At 46.7% G+C, this 14,476-nt stretch overlaps 1 protein-coding gene across 9 annotated transcripts in view; it reads left to right on the forward strand.

Annotated features, from left to right (window-relative positions):
• Positions 1 to 14,476, forward strand: part of GRB10 (growth factor receptor bound protein 10) — a 200,060-nt gene that overhangs the window by 11,097 nt on the left and 174,487 nt on the right. The window contains exon 1 of one of the 9 annotated variants that reach the window (XM_074379686.1): positions 15 to 7,906. The exons of the other annotated variants lie outside the window; for them this stretch is intronic. The gene's annotated coding sequence lies outside the window, so the exon portion shown is untranslated. Of the gene's footprint in view, positions 1 to 14; positions 7,907 to 14,476 lie in introns of those variants that run through there. 9 annotated transcript variants of the gene reach the window in all.

The raw sequence follows: 14,476 nt of genomic DNA on the forward strand, positions 1-14,476 counted from the left end.
CCGGATTTCGAGCCTCGTTGCCGCCAGCCATAGGACAGTATTATGTAACCATTTTAAAATCTTAATTGTTTAATATTATGTAACGAGTAGTAACTGTACCCTCGGAAACCCGTGACAGCGACTCGCGGGAACCTCGCCCGCTCCTTCCTCGCCAGGCGCTGGGCAGCGAGTGTGGGAACTGGCTTGGGAAACGAGCGGACCCGGGCACCCGGGCGGCTGCCCCGGCTTTCTCGGAAAACAGACTCCCGGCGCCCGCCGGACTTCGCTGAAACCTGGCTGGCGTATGGTCGCGTACACGAGCCGTGGGCAAGCGCATCTCGTCACGCCGCCTCTTTCTCCTTGAACACCTTCTCTCTGGAAGGGGCATATCAGACAATTAATGCGCATTGAGCGGTGAAGGTGTGGGCATAGGGTTCGCGTTCTTGATGGAGTTCAGAAATTGTGTATACGAACACGTAGGACTTCCGAGCCCTGGATCTTCAGAAAAACAATCGATCACCTGTTCCACACGCCAGTCGCCTCCTTGGTCGGCTGCCATTTGTCTGTTGACGGCACAGCCCCTGCCCGGGTGTTGGGGGCACCTCGTCTGCGGAGCCGGCACACAGGTGGCAGGGGCGGGGGAGGCTGCAGTCTAAACCCGCAAAGCTCTCCTTCCCAGCCCGGCGAGGGGAAGCGTGGGTGTCTTTCCTCATTGTTCTTTTTAAGTCTGAAAGGCAGCGACTGCAGGGATTATGACGTGCTGGCGGCCAGGGCCTCGGGTGCTGCCCGGAGTCTCCTGCCTGTCTCTGCTCCTTTGCTGTCAGCATCGGGGGTGGGAGCAGGGGCCATGCATTCTTCCTTTGGCCTGAGTGGGAACAGGGGAGGTGGTGGGCAGGGGCAGAAAGGTTTCTTGGGATTTCCTTTCCCTCTGTCACTCCGGAGAAGAAAGATGATAGAGAACACTTATTTCAGATTGAGGTGCTTGGCAGCCACGCACTAAAGGACGGTGTTTAATTGTAGGGTGGGGTGTGAGTGCGGTTTGATTCGGTCCCCTCCCCCTCCTTGTGCTACCTGCCCTTGTACCTGGACCTGTGTGTGAATCAGGGATGATAGTTACTACCTTGTAGGATTGGGAATGGTGCACACTAACTGCTGAGGGACACAGTGAATGAAGTTATGATAATTGCACGATTGGGATGAAGGGGGTGAGCGAAGTTCCAGATCGGTAGATTGAAATGTGAGTTATTTTTAGCGTCTGCTAAGGATTTCCATCACCAGTTGCTCCTACAGCCATCATGTAATTACCACTCCAGAACTGGGCTTCCAGACTTCCAGAGAACACTGCATCTTTTGAATTTCAGAGGTTAGATTCCAAAATTTGCATTTTTAGGCTACGGGCTAAATTCACTGACACTTGAGTTCCCACAAAAGCCAGGCTGCTTCTTGGAGTATGTACTTGCGACTTGTAAAAATGTCTTAGGAAACTCGTTTGGACTTGAATGGTTTTACCTTCCTTTCAGACTTGGGGGTGGGGGTGGGGGCTGCCTTCTCATAATTCACAGGAGGAAGAATGTGTAGGAGAGACCAGGGTTTTTAAGGTGTGACCTCTGAACCACCTATGTCAGAGCCGATGGGCTCTTGGTGCTTATCCCCAGGCCTCAGCTCTGAGCTGTGAAACTGACTTTCTGGGCTTGGGACCTAGAATTCTTTGTCTTTGTGAAGGCTGCCAGGTGATCCTTACAAGCATAAAGTGTGAGAACTGATGTGGTGTTCTGGGCCTTGTAACCACTGGGGCTTCTGGTGATTCAGTTAGAAAGTTGGCAGCTCCTGTCTGAAGGGTCAAGGGCAGAACGGGGGGTGGGGTGGCCTTGAGTCAGTCTGAGCCCTGTGGACCCTGGGAGGTCTGGGAGCACATGTCAAAAGAGGCCTTTGTGTGGGCCTTTTGTTTCTGTCTTTTCTGTCAGTTGAAAAAATAAGTTGGCACATCTGGTAGTGGGCATGGCCGTGTTGCATCATGTGCAGAGCTGCTGTGATGGACGGTATTTTCTCATATTTCACAAAATTCACTGGTTGGGCATGATCCACAAAGGCCTAACTCCTCCCAAACCCTGGAACCCTTTCCATGACTGTTTATTCTGATTCGTTCAGGAGACGTATTTCCTTCTGTTTTCATGTGGAATGGGCTTTGTTCCTCTCATGGCTGGCAGAGGTTAAATTAAAGGGGCCAGAAAACGCTGAGCTGTGGCTAGGATTGCGGTGGGTGGGGGCAGTAGGCATTTATTGGCCCCATTTGCTTCTTTCTTCCCTTTTTTTTCTCTGCCTCCTTGGTTGGAGGGGTGGTGGGGAGTCCAGGACTATCTCTCCAGGGACATTTCTGGTCTGTGGCGACTTGCCTGCAGGCACCTGGGAGAGTCTGGGCTGAACTCTAGATGCCTCAGGCACAAATCTGATACTAATGAGGGAAGAAAATTCTAAATGTGTAAATGGTACCTGTAAGTCAGCTACAAATAATTCCTTTCCTTTCCTGTGCTGTGTCTGGGAGCCAGCTTCTGTGCGCCGTCAAGGTAGTCCTGGTGGTTTGAGACTGGCAATGTGCCCTTGCCAACAATGGCCGTGCAGTTCTGAGCAGTTGTTCAGCATTAAGTGGGATGAGAATGGCCAGGCGTCCTCTGGGTGGCTTTTGACAAGGGACCCCACCTGTTATTCACTCAACAGGTGTTTGAGGAGCCAGTCTGTCTCCGTCATCTGTTCCTGCCTTGCTTAGATGGAAAATAATGAAATCTGTGTAGGAGAGGAGGGTGAGTCCAGGGATGCCCTGGGTTGACTGAACAATAAAATAGTGATGGTAATATATTTTGTTTATTTATTTTCTTAAAGGGAGCTGACACATTTCAGTTCTGATACAAGTTAAATATTAACAATGTCTGAAAATACCAGTACTTAAACTTTAGTATGCACGTGAATCTCCTGGGGCTGGTGATAAAATGCAGCTTTGAATTCCATCGGTGTGGGGTGGGACCTGAGGTTTTGGGTTTCTGACCAGCTCCCACGCGTTATGCTTGCAGTTAGTCAGTGGCCCATACTTGGTGCAGTAAGGTTTTAATACATTTTCCCCACGTTAGCTTTAATGTCTTTTTCTCTAGAAATTCTCTGAAGAGGACGCTACATGGTAAGAACTATACTTAATCTAAGAATTTTTGTACCAAGAATTTTCTAGTGATTAGCCCTATGTTGTTATAAATGACATTCTGAAATGTGTCCATACTTTATTCCAGTGGCAAATATTTGTAGTGTCCTGCTTTGACATTAGCTTGTGGATTTTTGTTGTTGTAGTTGTTGTTGTTATTGTTTTAGAGATGAAGTTTCACCATGTTGGTCAGGCTGGTCTCAAACTCCTGATCTCAGGTGATCCACTCGCCCCGGCCTCTCAAAGTCGTGGGATTACAGGTGTGAGCCACCGTGCCCGGCAGATTCCTATGGATTTCATTTAGTGGTTTCTCTTTTGTTTATGATGATAGAACACTTAGAAAATTTGAAACCTTTTGAATTTTAAGCAGATTTAGAAGGCCCACCTGCCTTCCTTTTAAGAATGTAGGAATTGGCCGGGCACAGTGGCTCACGCTTGTAATCCCAGCACTTTGGGAGGCCGAGGTGGGTGGATCACGAGGTCAAGAGATAGAGATCATCCTGGTCAACTTGGTGAAACCCCGTCTTTACTAAAATACAAAAATTAGCTGGGCATGGTGACGCGTGCCTGTAATCCCAGCTACTCAGGAGGTTGAGGCAGGAGAATTGCCTGAACCTGGGAGCAGGAAGTTTCGGTGAGCGGTGAGCAGAGATTGTGCCACTGTACTCCAGCCTGGGTAACAAGAGTGAAACTCCATCTCAAAAAAACAAAAAAGAATGTAGGAATTGTATCGGCTTTGAGCTTTTGCACGCTAACAACCCATTTTTTCCGAGGTCCCTGCTCAGTGCCTTCATGTCTCAGCATCACAGCCCGGAACCAGGAAGGCCTCCACACCACAGAGAGAAGCAACGAAGATCTCTCAGTAGGGCTGCTGGCTGGGGCCCTTACCTGTCTTCTGTCAGCATGAGCCTGACCCTACCCTTGGAGGTAGCATTGGGTTGTCCCATTACTCCTGTCAGGGTAGGTGCTATGAAAGCAGCAGCCTTGTTTGTACCTGTGAGTCTGTTCTGTGTGTGAGGCTCCACAGTGTGGCTCACCTCTGCTTAATATCACCTTTTGAAAAATTCTACAGCCAGAGTTCTTCCTTGGACGGTAACTTCTGAATTTTTGTATTTGTGCCTACCCTATTTGGTCAATCAATGCATTGACGGACTCCATGGGACTCTGGACCCCTTCCTTTGTCATCCTGTAACAATCTTCCTAGACTGGTGGTGATGTTGGGCAACTTCATGCTTCCTGAAGGTTATAGAGTCTATAGGAGCTACTAATGTATTGCCAAATAAGTGAGGAAGCATTGGATTAGATAAAGTTGGTTTATTTATGGCACAATATTTCAGGACATTTTGTGTGCCTCGATGTGCTATGACACTTTAAGAGGAAGATGTCTAGGCTATGGTGGTTCCAAATTTTGGGGGGTCACAAGGTGGGGCTAGAACCCTTCTTGTGCTGATTATTTCATTGGATGAGTTTGTTTTTTATTTTTATTTTTATTTTCATTTTACTTTAAGTTCTGGGATACCTGTGTAGAACATGCAAGTTTGCTGCATAGGTATACGTGTGCCATGGTGGTTTACTGCACCCATCAACCCATCATCTAGGTTTTAAGCCCCACAAGCATTAGCTATTTGTCCTGATGCTTTCCCTCCCCTCAACCCCTCCCCTCCCTCACAGGCCCTCGTGTGTGATGTTCCCATTCCTGTGTCCATGTGTTCTCATTGTTCAACTTCCACTTATGAGTGAGAACATGCAGTGTATGGCTTTCTGTTCCTGTGTTAGTTTGCTGAGGATGATGGTTTCCAGCTTCATCCACGTGCCTGCAAAGGACATGATATAGCATGTCATTTTATGGCTGTAGAGTATTCCATGGTATGTATGTACCATATTTTCTTTATCCAGTCTATCACTGATGGGCATTTGGGTTAGTTCCATTTCTTTGATACCGTAAATAGGGCTGCAGTCAACATATGTGTGCATGTATCTTTATGGGCTAGTTTTTTCATAGACTCTTCTCTTAAAAAAAAAAAAAAAAGCTTTATTGAGATATAGTCAACATACCGTACAAATTACCAATTTAAATTTGAAATGTATAATTAAATTAGTGTATTTACAGATATGTGCATGTGTGTGTGTGTGTGTGTGTGTGTGTATACAAATTGCTGTGGTCTGAATGTATCACCCAAAATTAGTGTGTTGAAAACCTAATGGCCAATGTGATGGTATTAAGAGTTGGGGCCTTTAAGTCATAGGGGTGGGATTAGGGCCCTTTTAAAAGGGCCTGAGGGGAAAATGGGTTTGTTCTCTTCTGCTTTTCTACCATGTGAGGATACAGCATTTGTTCCCCTCTGGAGGGTGTGGCAACAAGGCACCCTCTTGGAAGCAGAGGGAGGCCCTCACCAGACACACAACCCCTGGACCTTGCTCTTGGACCTCCTCTCCTCCAGAGCCATGAGAGATACATTTCTGTTATTTGTAAATTACCTAAGCTGTGGATTTGGTTATAGCAGCACAGACAGACAGTAATCGATACTGAGAGTGGGGTGTTGTATGGCAAATACTTAAAAGAAAAGTGGAATTGGGCAATAGATGGAGACTGGAACAGTTTGGAAGTGTTTGCTAGAAAAAAACTTAGATTTCTGCGAACAAAGCATTAAGAATTATTCTGGTTAGGGCCCAGAAGAAAAGGAGAGCTGTGGAGAGAACCTGTCTTAGAAATTTCCAAGTGGGTGTGATCAGAATGCTGGTAGAATTACAGGCAATAAAGCCCATTCTGATGAGGTCATAGATATAAATAATGAATATCTATCTTATTAGAAACTGGAGGACAGACAGTCCTTGCTACAAAGGGGCAAAGAACTTGGCTGAATTATGCCCATACCCTAGGGCTTTGGGGAAGGCAAAATTAAAGAGTGACGACCTGGGATAGTTGGTGGGAGAAATCCCTGAGCATAGTGTTCCGTGTGCTACATGACTTCGCTTAACTTCATGTTGTCTCTTTTTATTCTCTTAACCTCACATTTAATGGTAAAATGTGAGAAAAATGAATTGAAAATGGAATTTATAATCCAAAGGGAAGCAGAGTTGGGCACTATGGCTCATACCTGTAATCCCAGCACTTTGGGAGCCAAAGTGCGAGGATTGCTCAAACTCAGGAGTTTAAGACCAGCCTGGGCAACATATCTAGTAAACATATTTAGTAGAGACCTTATCTCTACTAAAAATAAAAATAAAAAAACAGCCGAGTGTGGTGGCATCCACTTAGTCTCAGCTACTCAAGGGGACTGAGGTGGGAAGATCACTTGAGCCTGGGAGGTCAGGGCTGCAGTGAGCCATGATCCTCCTGCTGCACTGCAGCCTGGGTGACAGAATGAGGCCCTGTTTTGAGAAAAGAAGAAGCAGAATTTGGAAAATTTTTAGCTTGCCCAGGTTGTAAAAGCATGTTTGGGAGAAAACACGAAGGGCGTGGCCAAGTGACCTTTTGTTAAGGAGATTAGTTTGGATAGAAGGAAGCCAGATGCTATTCATCAAGATAATGGAAGAATGATCCTGAAGGCATTTCCGAGATTATTAATGCTGCCTCTCCTATAGGAGGCCCAGAATACCAAGGCCCAGGGAACAGAACCATGTCAAAAGAGAGGCCTTGGGCGCCTGCAGGACCTTAGCATGCACTGCCTGGCACCACCTCAAATCTCTGCTCTCGACATTACAGTGCAGCCCTCCTTGGCTGCCCCAGCTGTGGCTCAAGGGGGCTCCAGTGCAGCTAGATCCATTGATCTGGAAGGCACAGGCCATAAACCTAGGTGGCATCCATATGGTGCTACGTCTGCAGGTATGCAGAGTACGAGAGCTGTGGGTGCATGGCTACCTTCATTTAGATTTGGAAGGATGCCTTGGAGAGTCTTGGGCTCAAACAGAGAATTGCTGCAGGGTAGGGCTGCTGCAGAGTCTCCCTGCTAGGTAATGCCTAAGGGAGCCATAGGTGCAGGAATGCCGAAAAAGAGCCCCCACTAGGGCAGTGCCCAGCAGAGTCTTGAGATTAAGGCCACACCAGCGAGCTCCCACAAGGACAATGCCTAATGGAGCTGTGGGGCTGGGGCTGCCCCTGAGAGCCTATAACTGTAGAACTCCCAGTGTGCAGTGCCAGCCTGGGAGAGCTTGCAGGTACCCTGCTGCACCCTGTGAGAGCTGCTGTGTGGATTGTGCCCAGCATTTGGCCCCAGGGCTTCTCAGGGCCTTGGGAGCCCAACTCCCGCCCCATTGTGTCTGGAAGGCAGGACATGGAACCGAAGATTTATAGTCTAGATTTAATGTTTGTCCTGGTTGGTTTTGGATTTGGTTGGAACCTGTTATCTTTTTTCTTTCCTGTTTCTCCCTTTTATAATGGGAATGTCTGCTCTTCATCTGTCCCACTATTTTTTTTTTTTTTTTTTTTTTTGAGACAGGCTCTCACTCTGTCATTCAGGCTGGAATACAGTGGTGTGATCTAGGCTCACTGCAACCTCTGCCTGCTGGGCTCAAGCTGTCTTCCCACCTCAGCCTGCTGAGTAGCTGAGACTACAGGTTTGTGTCTTCATGCCCAGCTAATTTTATTTTATTTTTGTCTTTTTAGCAGAGATGGGGTTTCGCCATGTTGCCCAGGCTGGTCTTCAACTCCTGGGCTCAAGAGATCTGGCCACCTCAACCTCCCGCAGTGCTGAGATTACAGGAGTGAGCCACTGCTGAAGTCTGAAGCATTTTGCTCAGGTTGAAACACATCTTTAAGTCTGACACGCATCTGATTTAGATGAGATTTAGATGAAATTTTAGACATCAGACTTTTGAATTGATGTTGGCATAAGACTTTGGGGCTATTGGGATGGAATGAATGTATTTTGTATGTGAGAAGGACATACGTTTTGGGGGCCTGGGGTGGAACACCGTGGTTTGAATGTTTGTGTTTCCTTATGGCCTTATTACCTCCCCAGTGCAACTGTATTAAGAGGTATGGCTTTTGGGAAGTGGTAAGGTCATGAGGGCTCTAGTCTCATGAGTGATTAGTGCTGTCATCAAAGGGCTGGAGAGGACGAGCTAGCATCCCCTTTTTGCACTTCTGCCATGTGAGGGCACAGCAAGAAGGCCCTCACCAGACACCGAAGGCTGGCCTTGAACTTGAACTTCCCAGCCTCCAGAACTGTGAGAAATAGATTTTATTCTTTATAAGTTATCCAGTCTCAAGTATTTTGTTATAACTGCAGAAGTGGATGAATAAATACATACACACACACACACACACACACACACACATTGTATATACAGTGTTCAATTAATATATTCACAGATATATGCAACTACCACCATAGTCACTTTTAGAACAAAAGGAGACCCTGCACCCTTTAGCTATCACACCTCTCACTCCCTGCCATCCCATTGCTCCCTCTCCTTTCCCAACCCTAAGGAACTCAACTTTTCTGTCTACATAGATTTCCGTGTCCAGGACATTTTATGTGAATGGAATCATCTGTGGTTTTTGTGAGTGTCTTCTTTCACTTGGCGTGATGTTTTCATGGTTAATCTATGTAGTAGCATGCATTAGTACTTCATTCCTTTTTAGGGCTGAATAATATTCCTTGTATGTGTAGACTACTTCTTGTTTATTCAACCATTGATGGACATTTATGTTTCTACCTTTTGAGTATTGTGAATGATGCTTCTGTGAACATTAGTGTATAATTATCTTTGAGTACCTTGCTTTCAATGTTTTTGTGTATATGTCCAGATTGGAATTGCTTCATTATATGGAAATTCTATGCTTAGCTTTTTGAGGAACTGCCAAACTGTTTTCTAGAGCAGCTGGACCATTTTACATTCCCACTAATAATGCACCAGGGTTTCAATTTCTCCACATGCTTGCCAGCACTTGACATTTTTCATTTTCTTTCTTTCCTTCCCTTCCTTTCTTTTTCCCTTTTCCTTTCCTTATAGCTGTCCTAATAAGTGTGATATGGTCTGGCTCTGTCCCAAATCGCATCTTGAATTATAGCTCCCATAATTCCCACATATTGTGGGAGGGACCTGATGGGAGCTAATTGAATCATGGGGCAAATCTTTCCAGTGCTATTCTCGTGGTAGTGAATAAGTCTCATGAGTGCTGACAGTTTTATAAAGGGGAATTTCCCTGCACAAGCTCTCTTCTCTTTTCTGCCACCAAGTGAGATATACCTTTCACCTTCTGCCGTGATTGTGGGGCCTCCCAGCCATGTGGAACTGTGAGTCCATTAAACCTCTTTCTTTTGTAAGTTACCAGCCTCTGGTATGTCTTTATCAGCAGTGTGAAAATGGACTAATACAAGGTGTCAGATGATAGCTCATTGTGGTTTTGATTTGCATTTTGTTGTTGAGTTGTAGGAATTTATGTATTCTAGATATTAATACTCTTATCAGATATGTGATAAGCAGCTATTTTGCCCCTTACAGCAGGCTGTCTTTTCACTGTCTTCTGAGTGTCCTATGATGCACAAAAGCTTTTAATTTTTGAAGTTCATTTATTTATTTTATTCTTTTGTTGCCTGTGTGCTATTGGTGTCATGTCTGAGAAGTCATTGTCAAATCCAATGTCAATGTAAAGATTTTTCTCTATGTTTTCTTCTAAGGGTTTAACAGAGATAATTTTATTTCTTCCTTTCCAGTTTGGATGGCTTTCATTTCTTTTTCTTGCTTAATTGCTTTGGCTAGAGTTTCTAGTAGTGTGTTAAGTCGTAGTGACCAAAGCAAGAATTCTGCCTTGTTTTTACTCTTAGGGGAAAAGCTTTCACGTTTTCACCATTGAGCATGATTGTTTGATGTGGAATTTGTAACAGACATTTACAGGTACTTATTTCGCTTTCCTTGGTGGAGTGTTTCTGGAACAATTCTGTATTCTTTGACTGTCTTGGGACTCTTGGCTCCAGGATGCAATCTGGAAGCTCAGAACGAGGTGGCTGGGGAGTTGGGAGACGCAGGTAACATGAATTTGTTCCATGTTGTATTGTGGTGTCAGTTCACCTTTCTTTCCAGACCTGGTGGCCATGTTGTAGTCTTGAGGGTTGCAGCAAAGCCCTTAGGTTTTGAGTGCTCTTTTGAGGCAAGGAGGGTTCTTATACCAACGTTCTCACAGCTTTACTCCCTTTTTATGTCTCAAAATGATCCAGACCATGGGTGGTGGTGATGTTGAAGGAGGTCTCCTGAATAGTTCCACATCCCCATCATAATTTCATTTCATCTCTGGTACTTCAGTGCCAGGTTTAGGGGGGCACATGTATCATTCAAGTTAGGTTGGCTTTGTAATGACATTTCAGGGTGGATTTTGGCTTCCTACAGGTAAGAACTTTCTACCTTTGTAGTATCCTGATCATGAGTCAAAGTAATGGATATGAGGAAGGCCCATGCCCCATTCAGAGGTAAGTCTCACATCGCCAGGTCAGAAATATTCTCTTTCCTCTTGTTAAGCATCATGCTGAGTCCTGAGAGTGGGAATCCTGCAGTGGGCAGAGAGGGAGGACGTTGCTTTGAAGCTATGGGGAGGCTTGGGGTTCATTCCTACTGGACTGTGGGTTCCAGTCTCTTCTACCAGCTTAAACAAAAGGGCACAGATAGCTGGGAGTAGTATCAGTTGAGAGGAGCACGAATCCTGGGCGCCGATGTGTGTTGTTTGGTTTTAGCCCTTGTTTTAACACAGGGAGAGGGCAGATGGTGAAGCTCTGGCCACCTGTGAGTGTTGGCAACCCCAGGGGGGCAGTCCGTCCTGCTGGCTGTACTTTGCTTGAGAACTGGAAATACTGGACATATGACATTTTCCTTCTGACTCTCCCCATTCGTGTGGCTTATGCAGGAGACAGGGGAGGAACATTTCAAATGACCTGCAGCTATGCATCTTGCCAGAATCAGCAAGCAGGAGAAGCTTTTGGGGAGAACAGTTGAGCCACTTTTCAAAGACAGTAACCCTCTGGGGCCCCCCGACTTCAAACTGGCCCTGGAGGAGTGGACTGGAGTGGACGGGGCTGGAGTGGAAGACCCTGCTGCTTGTGTGCAGCAGGCTGAGTCGCACGTGGGTTCTGGCCGTTGATGATCATACGTGTGGCCAGATCTCAAACTCGGTATTGTTTTTAAGAAAATCTTTCTGAATGAAGAAATGGCCACGGGCTCGTACTCCGTACAAGCTGAGATTCTTTGCAGAGTTTCGTTGGGCTGCAGTTCTGTGTCTAGGGGTGGAGGTTTGGCTTCTGTCAGCGTGACCCACAGGGCACACTCAAGTCCTGGGTGCCAGCCCGGGCTGAGATTCCCAGGGGAGTACCCCAAGGCCTGCGTCCTAGGGCCCCTTGACATTCTTAAAATTTACTAGAGGCCCCAAAGGGCTGTAAATATGTGGCTGTAGGTATTGAAATTTACCATTTTAGGAATTGACGGGTATTTAAAAAAATATGTGTTTCTCTATGTAAAAAGAATAGTAACCCATTGTGTGGAGACATAACATCTTTTATGGAAAAAAAGCTGTATAAAAAAATGAGAAGAATGGCATTGTTTTGTGCTTTTTAAATCCCTTTAATGTCTGCTTTATGAGAAGGCAGTTGGATCCCCCCATCTGCAGTCAGTTGCATGTCACGTGGCCTCTAGAAAACTCCGCTGTGCGATTGTGAGGGAATGGGAGGGACAAGAAGATAGTAAGATAAAGTGGTTTCACCACTCCTGGAGGTCTTGCCGGAGGGGTGAGGTCACTCATCTGTGGGCACCATGTGACAGGCTACCACAGGTGGAAGCACAGGTGTAGGGATAGGGACTTGGGCAGAGGCCTGGGAGGCCAGGGGCTATGACACTGCCTCACTAAAGATAGGGAGGTGCCTGGGGAGCACCAGTTCCTCTGGTTGTTCTCTCGTGTCTGTTGTTCGAATTAGAAGCTCAGCAGCTTAGGCCACAGAGAGATCTTGAGGATACTTGGTCCATATTATGTAACAAATGAAGGAACTTGGTTCTTCAGTCTTCTAGAATAATTTTATCCCTCTTTGTGTTAAAACTTAGATGTAGCCTGGAAGTGGTAATGCTAGATGCTGCATACCACCTTGACGGAACTAGTTGAAGTGATTGGCTTCAGTGATCTGAGACTGCACAGCCTGGGACCAGTCAGGGCGGCAGCATTCGAGGGACTCTTGGGAAGCTTGGCACAGCTTGAGTGTGGGGGCTGTGATGCACAAGCACAGACAGCTGTGTCTGTCTCTTCCCCCAGTGTTTGTTGAGCCTGTATGCTGTTCCCTGCCCTGCGTTGGCTGTCCAGGTATGTATGATGGTTTCTATCCTCAGGTCACCTTTCCTGGGGGGCCGACTAAAGGTCTGTAAAAGAAACCGTGACATCGATGTCATTCGACAAGCCACCCAAGAGGGCCTTGGAGCAAAGGAGTGTTTATTGGCAGCAACTGGAGAATCAGAAGAGGTGGCCCTTTTTACCTGACGTGTAAAGGTGCTGAGGAGAGAAGGGTGTTGCAGAGAAAGCAGGGGTTTCCATCCTCTTCCTCCCCAGTGCTGTTGCAGGTGGGCAGTCTTTGAGTTTGCACACAGATGTGGCTGTGCTGTGCCCTGTCAGAGGTCCTGTGAGTCCTGCCACCTCCTAAAGCACAAAGGTCCCCAGTGCGGTGCTCAGAGAGCCCTGAACCATGGGGTGCAGGGTGGGCAGAACTGGCCATGAGCCGACTTTCTAGAAAGGCGGCCTTAGAGGGAGTGTGAGACAGTAATGGCCATGGACCCGTTTTCCTCTGTCAGGAAGGATGGGGGAGTGAGGAGGACCTCATCTATATTTGCCAAGGGAAGCTGCTTCAGTCGCTAGAGCAGGTGGTTTTGGGGAATATGAAGGACAGGTTCCTTCTTGGGGCCGAGTACTCACTCTCCTCCTGGGAAGCCTGACCTCCTGTGTGGCTGCATGGCTCTGGTCAGATTTCTGATCACTTGGCATCATGACGGTGGAGGACAGTGGGATTCTAAAAAGATTTAGAGGAAACTTAGTCATGTTGACAGGAGACAGTTTGAAATCAGATTGTCGGGACTCTTTTAATGGCTCAAATTGCAGAGAGAAGGATAAATCCTGTAATGAAATGCAGAGTGGATTTTGATGGCGGAGGGAAGGAAGTTTGGATTAGCTTTGATTAGAATGCAGCCTCGTCGCGGGGACTCCATTGCCATCGGGAGTAGTGGATGCTTTAAGGTCGATTCCCCTCAATTCAGAGGTGGGCATCGAAGTGATTTGCTTGGACACCAGTCGCCCCTGTGGTCCCGGGTAGCTTACTGGTCATCAGCCCAGTGGGCGGGGCTCTGCTTTTCTCCCTCTGGCTTTGCCTCTGGGCCAAGAAGCAAACTTCCTGAAATAGAAAAGGAGGAGGTGTTCTTTGGCCAATGATTTGCGAATAGCTAGAACTTAAGTTACCAGCTGTGGAGGGCGGTTCCCTGTGGGCCTCATCAACAGCTGAGGGCCCCCTTCCAGAAACCTGTGAACAAGCTCCTCCAGAATTCTTGCATGCCGCTTTTGCAGAACTGAAAAAAGGAATGGTCAGTCATGCTTGCTCCAAGCTGCTTCTGTTAAGATTCTCATTCTACGGTCTTGACCAATGGGTGGGGTTTGGTTGCACTTTTATCATCTTGCATTCATAGACTACGGAAGCCAAGTTAGGAAGCATGTTGGAGATGGCTCTGTAACTGACGATGCTAAGATTGAGAACATAGTGAGCACGTGGTAAGTGTATATTGAATGAATTCATGAAAGAATAATGAATTTCAGGACTAAAGGGAAACAGAAAGAGGTGATTATGAAGGAAGTGAAAACAGGCCGCCCAGCTGACCACAGTGAACCTGGGGTTTATGGAGTCCTTGTTCGGGCAATTGAATTCTTATTTGAGAATTGGAGGAGGTAGCAATGGAGTCTTAATCTTTTCTACCCAAATTACAAAAGCCAGGTAAAAAGAGAATTAGTGCAGAATCTGGTATTTGAGCTTCCTGCATTGCCTTTTCTGAATTATTTGCCAGATTGCAGGTTATTTCCTTTAGCTAAAGCAACACTCAGGAGTTTGCCTTTGTCATTGCATAGTTTGTCCCCAAGTCATAGGGGCTGAGGCTGCATCCAGGTGGCTGCAGGCCTGGGAGGTGTCAATGATGCGGGGCATCTGGGGGTTTTGGGAGAGGTTTGAGCTGACCCAGCTGGGCAGCACCATAGGGCTGCTGGGTAGGTATTTTTGGGAAGCAGAATGCTGAGCTCTCACTCAGAAGAACCCCAGTACAGTATAGGAGGCAGATGATCACCAGAGGCCCTCTGCACAGAGA

The sequence above is a fragment of the Saimiri boliviensis genome, chromosome 10 (genome assembly GCF_048565385.1).
Source record: "Saimiri boliviensis isolate mSaiBol1 chromosome 10, mSaiBol1.pri, whole genome shotgun sequence".
NCBI lineage: Eukaryota > Metazoa > Chordata > Mammalia > Primates > Cebidae > Saimiri > Saimiri boliviensis.